This window comes from Mustela lutreola, chromosome 3, assembly GCF_030435805.1.
Source record: "Mustela lutreola isolate mMusLut2 chromosome 3, mMusLut2.pri, whole genome shotgun sequence".
Taxonomy (NCBI): Eukaryota; Metazoa; Chordata; class Mammalia; order Carnivora; family Mustelidae; genus Mustela; species Mustela lutreola.
In genome coordinates this window covers 178,068,799-178,083,917 of record NC_081292.1, presented here as the reverse complement: position 1 = coordinate 178,083,917, position 15,119 = coordinate 178,068,799, and the positions used below count along the sequence as shown (strand labels likewise).

Here is a 15,119-nt window from a genome sequence, read left to right as displayed (position 1 = left end):
CTGGGAGTACTCCCTACAGAGACCATTACGGGTCTGGACACCAAACATATGAACACACACAGCAAGCCCCTCATTCACTGGATCAAAGACACGACGACAACCGGAGTGCCAGAGGAGAGAAATGCTTACCTGGACAACTGTAGCACAGAGAACCCCACCACCAGGAAGGCAGCTCTGTTCCGGCCCCTGGGCTCCGCACCTAAGACATACATTCCGCTGCCTCCTTCCAAACTTCAGACACAGTTCCCTTCACGTCCAACTCACCAATGAAGAAACGGGGGCTCAGAGAAGTTTATGGCCTCCTGACCCCAAGCTAGTAACTGACAGAATCTAGATGCAGACCAGTCTATTGGCCTCCAAACCCTCCATACACTTAAGTACTATACTATACTAAGGAAAGAGGGGGACCGGGGAGGGAAGGGAAAATACACCATTTAGATAGACAAATTTTGGGGGGAAAAAGATAGCTATTAAACAAACAAACAAACAAACTATAAAGGGTACCTGGGTAGCTCAGTTGGTTAGGTGCCTGACTCTTGGTTTTGGCTCAGGTCATGATCAGGGTCATGAGATTGAGCCTAATGAGCTGGGCATGGAGGCTGCTCATCCCCCTTCCTGTATGCCTGCTGTTCTTTTTCTCACTCTCAAAAAAAAAAAAAGTTATAAAAACAAAAATGAGATCTCAAACAATGTTCTAAGCTAAACTTCCACACCTTTGTGAAGTTCAAGTAGGTATTTTTTTTAAAGATTTATTTATTTATTTGAGAAAGCATGCACCACACGTCGGGGGAGGGGCAGAGGGCGAGGGAGATTGGATCCTCAAGCTGACTCCAGGCTGAGCAAGGAGCCCCACCAGGAGCTTGATCCCAGGACCAAGATCCTGACATGAGCCAAAAATCAAGAGTCTGCCACTCAACCAACAGAGCCACCCAGGTTCCCCTCTATCTTCTAAAAGTCATGTCACTGCCGTTGTTTGGTTACCTCGACTTTTACCCTCAGCCCAAATTATTCCCTCCACTCTGGGTAAATGCACTCTACCCTTTCAGTTTAAAGGTCAGTACTAATTTTAGAGTTTGAGTCCTAGGGGGGGAAAAAAAAGTGTCTAAGAAATAAACTGGGCAGGGGTGTGGGGCAGCAACAGGTCTAAAAATAATACTTCCAAGCGAAGGCAAAAATATTAGCTTCTTTCAGTGAGTTCTGGTTGTGTCACTGAAGGTTATCTAGCAGCCAAAGTGAGAAGATGGTCTTTTGAAAGGAGGCATGTTGTTTGACAAGCACTTATTTTGAAAAGCTATAGATATTGATGAGATATAAATCTTTGAAAATTCACGGTATCAGCTCACAGTTCACACATTTACACACCTGGGCTCAGGCTCTGGCATTGACACATACGGGCTGGAGGTAGGGCCAAGGATACTTCAGCTGCTGCCAACTCCTCTTTCCCAACTGAGGGAGTGGAGGATACTATCTGTCCTACAGGCACAGATGAGGCTCCAGGAGACAACAGAGAGTCTCTGGTCAACTGAAAACAAGTACTACTGGCAGTTGGGGTAACTAGTCTGCCCAGCACACCCCTCTCAGTACTCTCTCCCCTCCTGACCATAGCTTTGAATATGTGACTCAGACTCTGGCCAATCACAGTATCCCATTCCTCTTATCACAGCCATTGGTCCAGGGAAATGCAAATGACCCCAAACTGAGCCAATCAGAATGCCTCCCTAGGATTTTTCTACCTGGAACTGGAAGGAAGCCCCTCTTCCCTCTTGGGTCATAAGGCTGGTCCCTGAGAGGACGAAGACCACCTGCAAAGAGACACACATGGAGAGAAGAGCACCCCAAAGCCCTGAGTCTCTGGTTTCAGTCACCTCCGGGGCCAGAGGCACCCCCACCATCTCAGGGTCCGTGGCGTAAGCCACCATCTCAGATGCACCCCATCTTTTTGCATCACTTACACTGATTGGGTTTCTGCGCTTGTAACCAAAAGATAAGGCAGTCGTTAATAGCTCATATAATCCCAATAGTGACCAAACCTGCATGATCCTTTCTTCCTAAGCAGATTCCTTATTTCAAGAATGAGAAATAAATTTAGTAGAAGAAGCAAGCACTGCCTTTATTTATACAGCATTTTCTCAAAAGAAAGGAAGAAAAATCTATTTTCATTTGCAGTCACCTTAGTCATTTTCAAGTGGGCTTCATGTTGGGTGTTAAATGCTCTCACATACCCACACCCACTTTCAAGATTTGGTCCATAAAAACTTGGGCAAAAACAAGTGGTTATTTTCCCTGTAGCTATATTAGTTGGCACTAAATAGAAAGGAAAGTTGGTGGGGGGGGGGTGGCGGGGAGAAAGCACTGATGCTATTTTTGGTATGCTCTTAAAAGAAATTCCCCAGGTTACCAGAGTTCTCACTGCAGCAAGTGGGGGAGGGCATTACAACAACAAAACAAAGTACATTTCCCAAGATTTGCAGTTGCTACAAGAAACCCTTTCTGCCTTTTCATAGGATTTTTTCCCCTTTTATATTAAAATCTCCTCCACACTATCTTTCTCCCAAGAATTGACTAGCAAAAATAGAAAGGTACAGTGGGTTCTGATTCTGGAATTATCCCTCCTGAGACAAAGGGCAACAATGTCTGAGGTCAACCTGAAGCAAGAGCATGAGGTGTTCCTGGGCTGACCTTGAACTTTGAAGGAACTCAAGGATGAAACAGGGGACATATTTGTCCAAATGCAGGAGTGGAATTGCAAACAGAGGACTTCTCAGGCTCAGTGTACATCCACATGCACAAAAAAGAGCCCCAGAAGCAACGCCAACTTCTCTGGACTGGGCTTACATCCAGACCTAGAAACCTAACAGCAGAATAAGGGGAGAATCATTGACTGTGTAAATAGACTTGCCCTGTTGGGTGAAAGGCAGCATTTCTCAAAAGAGAAATAAAATCCTACTACTCTTTCAGTGCTCTTAGACAAACTGTGAACTTAGAGATAAGAAATAAGCTAAAGATATAGTTTATTGCCTTTGCCTCTATTCTACACCTAAGGGTAATTTTTTTTTTTTTAACCCAACATTGACTTTCAGATCAGACATGCCATCTACTAATGAGGAAAAATGGTTTGGGAAGAGAAGATAGGCACATTCATGGAGAGAGACAGTGGTTTACAAAGAAGATCAAGTATAGGGAACCCAATTTATTTAACATTTTTTAAACGCCTTTAAGTGGGAATATAAACTAAATCTCCATTTTGGCCCGTAACACTATTTCTGAATACTAAAGAGCCAAGCTGAATGATTTCATAGACTTAAAAGAGAAAGAGAGAGAGAGATGATAAGAATTTCATGTAGATAAACATAAAATAATGCATTTAAGAAAAAATTTCATCTAGATCTGATCTTTATGAGAAAGCCAGACCAAAAAGGAAAATAAGTTATAGATTGTCTTATTTTTTTTTAATTTTATTTATTTTTTTGAGAGAGAGAGAGAGAGAGAAGAAGTTATAGGTTGTCTTATTTTTTTTAAGATTTTATTTATTTTTTTGAGAGAGAGAGAAAAAGAGAGGGGTGGAGGGGGTGAAGAGGCACTGGCAGACTCCTCACTGAGCATGGAGCCCAATAAGGGACTTTACCTCACAACCCTGAGCTCATGGCCTGAGCTGAAATCAAGAGTTGGATGCTTAACTAGCTGAGTCACCCAGGCGCCCCAGGTTGGTTGTTCTTCTTTTTTTTTTTTTAAATGACATCTTTGATTTCATCACACCCATTGTATAGACAAAAGAATTAAGTTCTAGATGATTAACTATACATCACTGGCAGCACAGCCCAGACCTCTCCCAATGTAGGGCTCTTTCCATCGAACTTGACTGAAGATATTAGTCAAAAAACTAGCAAGGAAAAAAAAAAAAAGTCAGCTAGAGGGCATGCATCACATCCGTTAAAAGGTTAACGGAAGCCAGAGAGAATTCTTCTACCTTGTACAAGCCACAAAATAGGGAGTACAGCCCAACCAGTGGATCTCAAGGAAGACAGAACCAAGCCAAAAGAGGTTCAGATACGGATAACTGAAGTGACTATAGGGATAGAAGTACTCCTGGGTTAGACTTTTGCTTTTTTTCTAAGTACGTTCTATCTCAAAAAACATGACTGATCAAAAAGACTTTGATTTTTTAATTTCTCAAAAATTTTTCTGCTGTGAACCTATATATATTTACTGCAGAAGTACCAAAATAGAAGTAGAGGTTCTGGTGTGGTGGGGGCAGGGGGAAGTTCCCCTTCAAGTCCAAAAGACAAGTATTCTTTCGTAAAGACTTTAGTAAACTTAGGAAAAATATAAATATGGTTCAGTTCAGATAGCCATTAAGTGCCTTTGGATCATGCACCGCTATGAGACCAAATGAAGCTAAAACACAGACCCGTCTTCATTGCACTTAGAGTCTAGTGGGGAAAGCATGTAGCTACAACACGGTACCCGCCATCAGAGAGGCCTCCCCGGGGTAGAACGTACATGTGTGCACACATGCCACACATGCCAGAGAGGGTTGGGGGTAGCAATTTTCAGGAAAGAGGTTATGGAACAGATGACACCGGACCTGAGTCTTGAAAAGGGGGAAATTAGCCAGACAATGAATGCAGAGGATGGAGAAAGAGAATTCGAGGCCGAGGTCCAGTAGGAGCACAGGCAAAGAGGCAGGGCAGCCCCACGGTGTGAGGAGCTTGCAGGCAGCTCGGTTTTGCAAGAAAATAAAGTTTGGGGAAGGGCACTAGGCGGGGAGGTGGGGAGGAGTGGAAGGAAACTTAGACATTGTTAGGTCATTGCAAACGGCCAATAGACCAAGGAGTTGCTGGAAGGATGGTGGGGCGCCGTGGCAAGTGCTCCAGCTGAATGTGGAGAAGTTCCGCGACACAAGGGTCCAAGGAGTGACCTCAGGAGCACAGTGTAGGACTCTGGGCATCAAGGGTTAACTGGAGCCTGCCATGTTCCATGGGTCTCCCTACTGTGGAATCCACTGCGTCCCATCTGCTCCCAGAGTGATTGCGAGGAGGCAGGAGGGTGGTGAGGTCGGTGGCAGGGGTTTACAAACAGCAGAGATGGCATCTTGGCACAGGTGAGGTAACACCGGAATTATGTACTCCCCATTCTCCCTACAGGAGTTTAAGGTGTGCTGAGAAAAGGAGGGACAGTACCTCGTAGAGACAATAGCTTCCCTTTGCACTGGAGCTACCAGACCAGATACAACACAGCCTCTCCTTCCAAGTCAAGGTTTGCCCCAAAGGCAAGAGGGAAGCTGAATCTTTATCAGGAGGGACCCCAGACAATTTGGATTTCGAGCAACCGAGGGAAGTCACCCAGCATTGATGTGGGATACCGTGGAAAGGGGTACATATGGTAGGATGTAAGAAATCTGGTGGGAGGCTGCACAGTTAGGCACCAGGGTTTCACAGGTTGCTGCTGGCCTCCTGGCCTATGGCTGCTAACTCAGAAGCCTGTGGGAGCCGGGGGCTACCATAAATGAGGACCACGGGTCCAGGGAGAACTAGGAAGCAGGCAACAGCCAGCGGAGTTGGGTGCTGGAAACTCCATGCGAGCCAAGTGTTGCCACGTGGGAATGGAGGCCTCGTGTTCCAGGTCTTCTGATTTTTTTTTTTTTTTTTTTTTAGATTTTATTTATTTATCTGACAGAGAGAGAGAGATCACAAGTAGGCAGAGAGGTGGGGGTGAGGGGTGGGAAGCAGGCTCCCTGCTGAGCAGAAAGCCTGATGCAGGGCTTGATCCTGGGACCCTGAGATCATAACCTGAGCCAAAGGCAGAGGCTTAACCCACTGAGCCATCCAGGCACCCCAGGCCTTCTGATTTTTAAGAGAAGCTATAAATGCAAGTGGTATTTTAAATATTTCTAATATTAACTCAATTTCTCTATACTTTGTGCAGGCCAACAACACATCTGCCAACTGGAAATGGCACACTGGCCACCATTTTGCTGGTTCCAGACTTGGAAGCAGGGCCAGGCCACCATGACTACAGCAGAGGGCAAGGTGACTTCACAGCACGGAGAAGCAATATGGGGGGAGTGACTGCATGTGGGGAGCGCTGGAGAAGTCCAGCCTTCCCAGAAGTTTTCTGCTTTAACATCCTGGTGACTAGCAGAGCCGCCACCAAAAAAAAAAAAAAGAACAAAAAAAATATTTTTGGCTGATGATGGAATGGGTATGGGGTAGATGGTAAGAACTAAACTCAGTCAGTCTTGGACTCACTCTGGGATTTTTTTTTTTGCCTACAAGGTGTGGATGGGTAAGCACTGGACTGCAGGTAACTTGCTGGACATTATTCTGGAGACAGCTGAAGCTTGGGAAAGTGCTTCACTGAATAACTCTATACAGAGCAGAACAGAGATCAGGACAGAGCCCTGGGTAACTCCGGGAGGTACTGGAGAGGCAATGGAGACAGAGGGAAAACCAGGCACTAGGAAAGAAAGAGAAAGTACCAGAAAGGAAGGAAAGGTCCATATCCAATGCCACAGGGAAGTCTAGAGAGAATCTGCAGGATCGCTGTTTAGGAATTGTGGGGTCTTCTACTCTGGGGAGCCCCTGGCCAGCTCACAGGGAGCTAAGAGAGCAGAGAATGGGGGAAATGTTAACTTATTTGAGAAGCTGGGGAGACCCAACGGTTGCTGGAGAGCAGGTGGGGGCACAGGGACAAGGGAGATCATGGCATTCTAAAAATAAATACTGTCCAATTAGAAGAGCGTTCATGGGGAGACACCAAGCAGTGCCAAAGGGAGGCCTTCTCTCTAATTTTCCCTGAGTTTCCTGCCCCAACTTGATTTTTCTTCTATTATTCTACCCAATTCATTTTATCATAGCATAATTATGTTTGCTTTTCATCTGTTTCCTCCCACAAGAATGATAGTTCCAAGACAGCAAGGATCTGCTGTATTTATCACACTTCAGGGCCAGGCAAGGCACCTGGACACAGTAGATTAGTTGAAGAAAATGTCCTGGATGAGGGGGTAAATTTGGAAAAGTCTGTAGGAGGGAAATGGAGTAGGACATGGACAGACTTCAGTTCAGTGGCCCCTACTTTCCAGGTAGAGTGGGCCATGAAGCCACCTGTTAAACTGGGAGGAGGGAGGGGAAGAGGTCTCTTGTATTGAGGAAGAGTTGCAATAGGAGCGCCAGTTGGCAACCTGGAAGGCAGGAGCTTGTGACTGAGACATTGAGATGCTGATGTTTCTGATTTCAGAAGATGAGCATCTCTGAGCGAGGACAAGATTTAGATATAGTTAGAGGACTCAGTTGCTAGAGTGGCTGGAGGTCACTGGATTTGAGATGGTCAAGGAAGTGGCAACAGACAGCATTCCCTACATGGACTTTGGGACCAGAGGGGGAGCAAAAGCCCAGGAGCCAAAGTCCCTGGAGGAGAACGACTGGCTGGCAGAGGATGGCTACACCAAAGGGTAGGTGGGACACGGTTCATTTCCAACTCTTTTTTTAATTTTTAATTTTTTTTTTTTTTATTTAAAAGATGTTATTTATTTATTTGTCAGAGAGAGAGCGAGCACAGGCAGACAGAATGGCAGGCAGAGGCAGAGGGAGAATCAGGCTCCCTGCCGAGCAAGGAGCCCAATGTGGGACTTGATCCCAGGACGCTGGGATCATGACCTGAGCTGAAGGCAGCCGCTTAACCAACTGAGCCAGCCAGGTATCCCCATTTCCAACTCTAATACCTCAGTCTCTCTCTGGTATTTATTCACCCATGTGAGGAACTTCAAAACTAACGTCCTTTGGAGACTGAGTCAGTTTTGTTCTTTTAAAATTACACTAATATATGAAGTCATAGGGGGCAGAGATTTTCTGCATAGATTCATTTTTGTTTAGCATAAAGGACGTATGACATCTTTATGACCTTCAGTAACTGCCCTACCCTGTACAATATTTTAAAACATCATTTTAATTTAGAATCAAAATTTGGGGGTTAAAAGGATCCTTAGATTAGTTAGGCTAACACCTTCATTTGCATAGCTGAAGATAATTTTTGCTGAAATACCGCAAACAGAAATACTCATTTAGATATGCAGACAGCATTGAAAGTATCTTCAATTTTTGAAGTGTGCTTTAGATATACAAATTAGCAATGCTTACATTCCTTCCAGTTATCTCTGCTCAACTTTGGATATAAAACCTCCAAAGTATAAAATTATCACGTAAATTGTTCCCAAACAGTTCAGAGAAGTAAACTGCTTCCTGGCTTAAAAGAGCAGTCAGACCTTCAAACACCTTTTTATGTTGATGCTAAATATAAGAACGATCCCTGCAAAGTGGTCAAAGCAAGACACAGCAGCATTTCAGATTTTTCAAGAGAGACACACATGAAGATTATTTTTCGTTCATTAAAACACTAAAACCGTCAATAGCATCTCCCATATCACCTGAAGGTGGGGTGCTGTCTTATGTAATAGGAGCCTTCTATCCCCGATCAGTTCGTAGGCAAATGAAATACCTGATTCCGCCCAGAATTTCTGAGGACTTTCACCTTACCTGTAGCCACTAATCAATGTCTCGATTCCTATTTCTACAGATGATGAAAATAGCAAAATTCTGCTCCATAGGGTTGAACTGATCGTCAGAGGCCAATTTAAAGGCTCTCCCCCCAAACACCGGTCACCCCCACCCTGCTTGGGCAGCGGTAACGACAAGAGTCGGTTTGTCTTTTTCCCCATCGGGCAGCGCACACGCAAAGTACAGGGTAGAGGAAGCCTGCCTAGTACGTGGGTACCTCAGGTTCAGGGTCACCGGCGCCGGCAAGGATGCGCCGGTACAAGCAGCGCGGGCCCCGGGGCTCCCAGCTGCAGGCACACCTGGACGCCACAGCCGTCGCGCCCCCTCCTCACCCGGCCCGGGTCCTCCTCGGGCTCCCCGCGGGCCAGGTACAGAGCCGGGCGCGCACGCAGTCTCGGCCGAGGCAGCCCGAGGGAGACTGAGAAAGTTCCTCCGCCTCGACGTCGCCGCCCCGGGGCCCCGCTTGCCCCGCTTGCCCCCCACGCCCGGCAGCCTCCGGGCCGGGCGCAAGGTCGCCGAGCGGCAGGCGCGCAGAGCCCCGGGACCGTCGCCGGCGCAGGGGGCACGCGGGCCGCGCCCCTCCAGCCCCCGGGCGCCCGCGATCGGCCGCGGGGCGCGCAGCCGGTACTCACCACCCCTCGCACGATCCCCAGGTGGCGGCGGCGGAGAGCGCCCCGAGCCGGAACCGGAGCCGGAGCCGGGTGGCGGCGGGGCGGAGAGTCGGAGGACGGAGAGCGGCGGCGGCGGCGGCGAGGCAGGTCGGGGGAGCAGAGAGGCGGCGGCGCCTGCACTCGATGCGCAGCCCGAGCTGCCCGGCAGTCCCACAGCGCTAGCTGGGCGGCCGCGGCGGCGGGGGCTTTATCGCCGCCCGCCCCGCCCCCGCCCCTTCCTGCCACCCCCGCCCCCGGCCCGCCCCGCCCCGCCTTCCCGCCGCCTCCTTTGTGTGCCAGCGGGCCGCAGCGTCCCCGCGCCCGCACGCCGGGACGCCCCCACTCCGGCCGCGGCCTCGCGGATGCCGCCCCCAAGGGCTCCACGTCGTGGGGTTGCGCCCGGAACGCGCCGGGAGACGCGCCGAGCCCGGGGTGCGGCGCCAGTCCCCGCCGAGCTGCACGTGGGTCGCCGGGGTCCGGGTGTGTGTGGGGACAGGGAGGGACCCAAGGGCTCACGGCGCGTCCCGGGGACGCAGGCAGGTCGTCTTGGCCGCCCCCTGGGGGAGATCCGTGGGGAGGGGGTTGCCCCGGGACAGTGCACACCGGTCTGGGTGATGGGGATAACGGTGTCTGGTCGCGGCCCGGAAGGGGCAGACCACCCCTCGAGACGCTTCGCAGGGTGCCCCGGAGGGGCACGAATCCACACGAATCTGGATTCGTGTTTGCGGTGACAGCGTGAGGTACCCGCAGAGTCCTGGGAATCCGGCCTTCCCAGTCGGTAACTACAACGGATGGGACCTTGTGGGCAGAGGCTCAGATCCCAGAGGCGGGGGACATATCACCCTCTGGCACCCAGACCTCGTTTATGCAGTCCTCCTTTGCGTCCACCCGGGTTTGTGGGGACACAACTTTAATGACATAATTTATGTTACCCTCAGTGCAGAACCCTCCCCGAGGCCCCAACAGTGGTAAGGAAATGTGGTAAATCTCCTAGACACAGCCGTGAAATAAGGTTGCATCTACTGATTAGAGCAACTTCATGATCTAGAATTGGTGTGTAGGCGACCATGCTAGACGGTGTGTGTGTGTGTGTGTGTGTGTGTGTGTGTTGGGGTGAAGGAGTCACTTTTTTAAAAGTGTAAAATCTGGGCCAGCCTGAGGGTATTCACAGCCTCTCTTACAGGGAAACATGTTATGGGAGGGTTGGCTCCTCAAATAAAAAGGAAGCACAGTCCACAAAAAGAAAACCTGTTTCATTATTTTACAGTCATGCCTGATATTCATATTTAATTACAGGGCAGGATATAAATGCTTTTTCCTTGTTCTCTCTGCCTAACATGCTCTCCCACGCTCCAGGATCGACCTATGACTGCCTCCTTATATGTCAGGTCACAGCTCGAATGTCACCTTCTCTAGGAAACATTCACTGACCGCTTGAACTAAAATCACTTCCAACTTTTTCCAACTTACTGTTTTCTTCATAGCACTCATCATCATTTAATTTTTTTTTCCTTCTATGTTTTTCTTGGCTAATTCTCTTCCACCCTTCCTCATTAGAAACTATACTCCCAGAAAGCAGGGAAGAGAAACCACTTCACTATGGTTCTCACCTCACCCCATCCCTAGTGCCTGGAGTCAACATGACACGTACAGTAGTTGCTCAATAAATATTTGTTGACTGGTGGGGGAACAAGGGCCAAGTGACTATTGACATGGTAAGTATTGCTCCAGGCAGAGTGTTAGGGCTTACTCTAGACAGGGAGGCCCAGCTGGAGTTGGGAGGAATGAGGCAGAGGGGGAAGCTAAGAGCAGAAAAGCCCAGAGCTGTTTTTGAGAAGCTGGGAGTAGCCTCTTCCAGATGGAAGGGAGTCATTCAGGGAACTAGTGGATGGAGAAATAAATTAGAACAGAGAAGTGTAGGTAGATCCAGCTTAGGAAAGCCTGCCTGATTCCCTGCACCCATTTCCTCCCAAATCACTTTTTTTTAATTGAAAATTTTTATTGAGATAATTGTAGGTTCTTGTGCAGTTGTAAGAAATAACACAGAGAGTTCCTGGGTATGCTTTGTCCAGTTTTCCCCAAGAGTAACATTTTGCAAAACTATTGCATGATATCCCAATCAGAAGATTATGTATTGATTTATATCTCAAACACTTTGGTTAATTTTCTGCAATTTGAAATTTAGAGTAAAGTTACTCTAAGTTTTTGAAAGAATACACAGATACTATTTTAAAGGGTTTTGGTCTCTTGTTTTAATGGAGCCAACATTTTTTTAGGGGGAAAATGTTTTATTTTCCCAATTAGGGTATAATTAGGGTCCGAATTCTTCAGCTATAAAAGACAGTCAGAAGTCTTTGGGATTTACCTCTTTTGTTTACATTTTAATGACTGCCATTCACTTCCCTGTCCTACCCAGTACTGTCGAAGGAACATTTTGAGCAATACTGTACATGACTTGTCAATTCTGAAATCAGACAGGATGCAGTGTTAACTAATCTGCTAAACTAAGCCCAACCACGAATGTGCCTTTCTCTCTCCTTGGACATTGGATGGGACTGCCAATGAGTGTCTCCCAAAGGGAAGTGATTCAAGACAAAGACCCATTCTGCCACTAGGATATGTGGGGAATACCAACTATGCTTGTTACAGAATGTGCATGGCTGGTGTTGGCTGGCCCTCCTGATGCCAGCAAGAGGATACAGAAGCAATCTCCTAAGCTTTCTGTGACATTCAAGTGACAAGGCACTTTGACACTCATCATTAGGGGGCTGCCCCAAAGCAGCTGTGTTCCTACCTCAGTTGGTGCCCAGAAACAGCCATTCTTCTCACATTTGGCCCTCTTTGAAGTTTATTTCTCATCGATGTGTACTTTAAGCGTGCGTTTCCCTCCTGTCCTACCTCTGTCTTATTTGAGAAATCCAAATAGTTATCCTACCTTCCTCTTCCTTTGCGATTCACAGTCACAGCAGAATTTCACTTTGTCCTTCAATTGTGTGGCTTGCCTTAATCCTCAGATAGAGCTTCAAATTGTTTATTCCTTAAAAAAATTTCAAAAGTGACCTGGAATTTAGCCAGCTCCAGCCAGTCTCTAAGTTTGGCTTTGTGTCCATAAGCCGCAGTTGAGAGAAACACACGAAATGCCCAAACAGAATAAAACAAATGATCTATTTAGTCTCGTTTCCTCTCTTGGAAGAGATCCAGAGTTGAGTGCTTTGGAAGAAGATGAAAATCCCCCTGCCCCACCCCCACTGCTCCCCCATACACCCAAACAGTATGACCTTGTATTTAAGGAAAAACTGTCCCTACTTCCCAACGGGTGATGGTGTTTTGTCTGGAAGAGTGACCGATATCATGATAGTAAGGTAGTAGTCACTCCTCTGCTAGCTAACCCCTATTTAAAACACACTACACCACAAGACTACTTGTTACACAACATTATGGATGCAAATGTTGTTATGTAAGATTGTTTCAACTGGGGGAAAGGAGAATACTTCTAACAGTTCAGTTGGACAATTAGTTTCTGGGACTGTTGCATCTGTATGATTTTTTTTTTTTTTTTAAGCTTACAAATGGCATTTGTCTACTTTGTTTCCCTTATTGGTTGGCTTTTAAATAAATCCAATTTTCTTTTTCTGTAACTTCTGAAACAGATGAAGGCAGAGCATCAATTCACACTTTCCCATTGTCACTGCTTTTCACAAGAGCTTCAGAGAAAAGATATCAGTAGTGCCACGCTGAGCAGTATTTTGTCTTTATATTTGACCAAATGCGACGGAAAGCCCTCGGCGCCGAGGATCGCTGGAGTACTGCCCCCTTCAATTCCCAACGTAGGTCTTCTTCCTTTCACCACCAAACAATGGATGTTGCCACCTGACCCCGCCCCTTTCTCTGATCTGCCTCCTCTCCTGCGTCACTGGGTCGTCTTCTACCTGTCTCAGCCCCTTCATCCTTCCCCCACTTGTCTCCCAAAGGTTACTGATGACTTCCAGGGATGGCAGTCCGAGCAGTGTTTCGCTGTTCTTTATCACCCTTGATCTCTGGGCAGCCTTGAACTCTGGTGTTTTGCCCATTTTCGAAACTCAGCCTATTCTCTCTCTTCCAGGTTCTTAGCCAGCCTTTATCTTTCCCTCATCAAATCCTCCTCCACCTTGCCTGTTGCCCTGCAAGCTGCTGGCAGCTCCCTTTCCTCTGCACACTCGCTCAGGGGAGTAACCATTGACTGGTTGTGGCCACACAACATCTATTCCCACCCCCATCTTTTGGTAGCCGAATCTGGTTTCCTTTGGAAAGTCGCTTCTCCTGCTTTCTGCGCCACATAGTTGGGAATGGAAGATGAAGTGTCCTTACTTCCCTTGAGCCCAGCGGCGGGTATATGTCCAAGCCAAGAGGATTCCCTCCCAGGACTTTGAATTCTGAGGGGTGGGGAAAGTAATTGGAGCTGACTCATCTCAGCCTGATGAGAGGGTTCCTCAGTTCTTCCCACTGGGGCCCCCAAAACCGTTGTTCCTGCCCCTTGTGGGTAGAGGTCTACAGTCGACCCTTCCTTTTTTTTAGTCTTTTCCACTTTTAGCCAGGTTTTGTTTCTTTTGCTTGCAACAAGGGACCCCTAACAGGCATATCCTTGATGTGTGTAACTTTGCTTAGTTCTGAGTGCATTCCACACCCATATCTACAGATGACCTTGGCCTCTGTCCCCAGATCCTACATGCATATCTCCAAATGCCTGGCGGACACCTCCACCTAGTGTCCTGTTGTCACCTCCACTTAGTGAGTCTAAACCCGACTTACTCTCTACCTCCTCTAAGCAGTTCTTTCCATGCACTCCCTAAGCGTTTCAGAGGAATGACTGCCTTCTTGGTCACTGAGGCCAGAAAGATGGGAATGTGTTTTGACTTCTCCTCTCTCCTTTATTCATCCATATTCAGTCATTCCCCGGGGTAGAGTAACAGTTTTTCACCCAAATCCCTCCCATTCCCTCACCTCTTTTTTTTTTTTTTTTTTTTTTTTTTACTAATTCAGTCGCTTATCATTTGATGCCTGGACCTCTCTCCAATAGCACCTAGCCATTCCCTCAGCTTTCAGATTCTACCCACCGTTGCCAGCTTTAATCATAATGCCCTGACTTAAAATGTTTCCATGTTTATCACTAAGGTCAAAATTCCTTGGCTTAGGCAATCTTCTGTAGAGGTCATGGTCACAGCTTCCAGAATTAAATTACCTGTGTTCAAATTCACTTCTCACCACTTTGTGATTTTTTTTCAAGTAACTTAACCTCTGAGCCTTAGTTTCCTTATCTGTAAAATGGAGGAATGTAATAGTGTAATTTTAACCTGGATTTATATGAGAAGTAGTTAATCCATGAAGGGGTTTAGCTGAGTGAGCTAAGTGCTCAATAAAAAATTTAATACAATGAAAGCTCCCCACAATTTAACTCCAGGTTACCTCCAGGTTACCTCTAGCTATATATTCTCATTTTCTCTAAGATGGTCCTAAAGTCTTTACTAATCAGAATTATTTACCTGAATCCATATTGTAGTTTTCTATCACTGTACCATCATTCAAACTGTCTCCTCTGCTCTGTATACCCTTCTCTTGTTCCTACTATATTGATTACCTATTCTTGAACTATAAATTCTCCCGATCTTAATCGCTTAAAGTAGCCATTTTGTTTGTTCACAATTCTGTGGGTCGGTGGGGCAGGGTTCAGCTGAATAGTTCATCTCTGACTCACCAGTGTTGTCTGACCTCAGTCGTGCAACGACAGGATTCAAGGTGGCCTCACTCGCATGTAGTGATGGTCTGCAAGGACGGTGGGAACCCACTGCCATGGATCTCCTCCAGAGTTTTCATCTTTATGGGTCTTTCCCCCCTTGTATTTCAGACTGAGGGCATTCCCTCTACACAGATTTTCCAGCAG

At 47.1% G+C, this 15,119-nt stretch overlaps 1 protein-coding gene across 1 annotated transcript in view; it reads right to left on the bottom strand.

The window, feature by feature from the left end:
- Positions 1–9,382, bottom strand: part of SERPINE2 (serpin family E member 2) — a 61,428-nt gene extending 52,046 nt beyond the window's left edge. Inside the window, exon 1 of the mRNA XM_059167897.1 lies at positions 9,185–9,382. The gene's annotated coding sequence lies outside the window, so the exon portion shown is untranslated. The remainder of the gene's footprint in view (positions 1–9,184) is intronic.
- Positions 9,383–15,119: the final 5,737 nt, after the last annotated feature.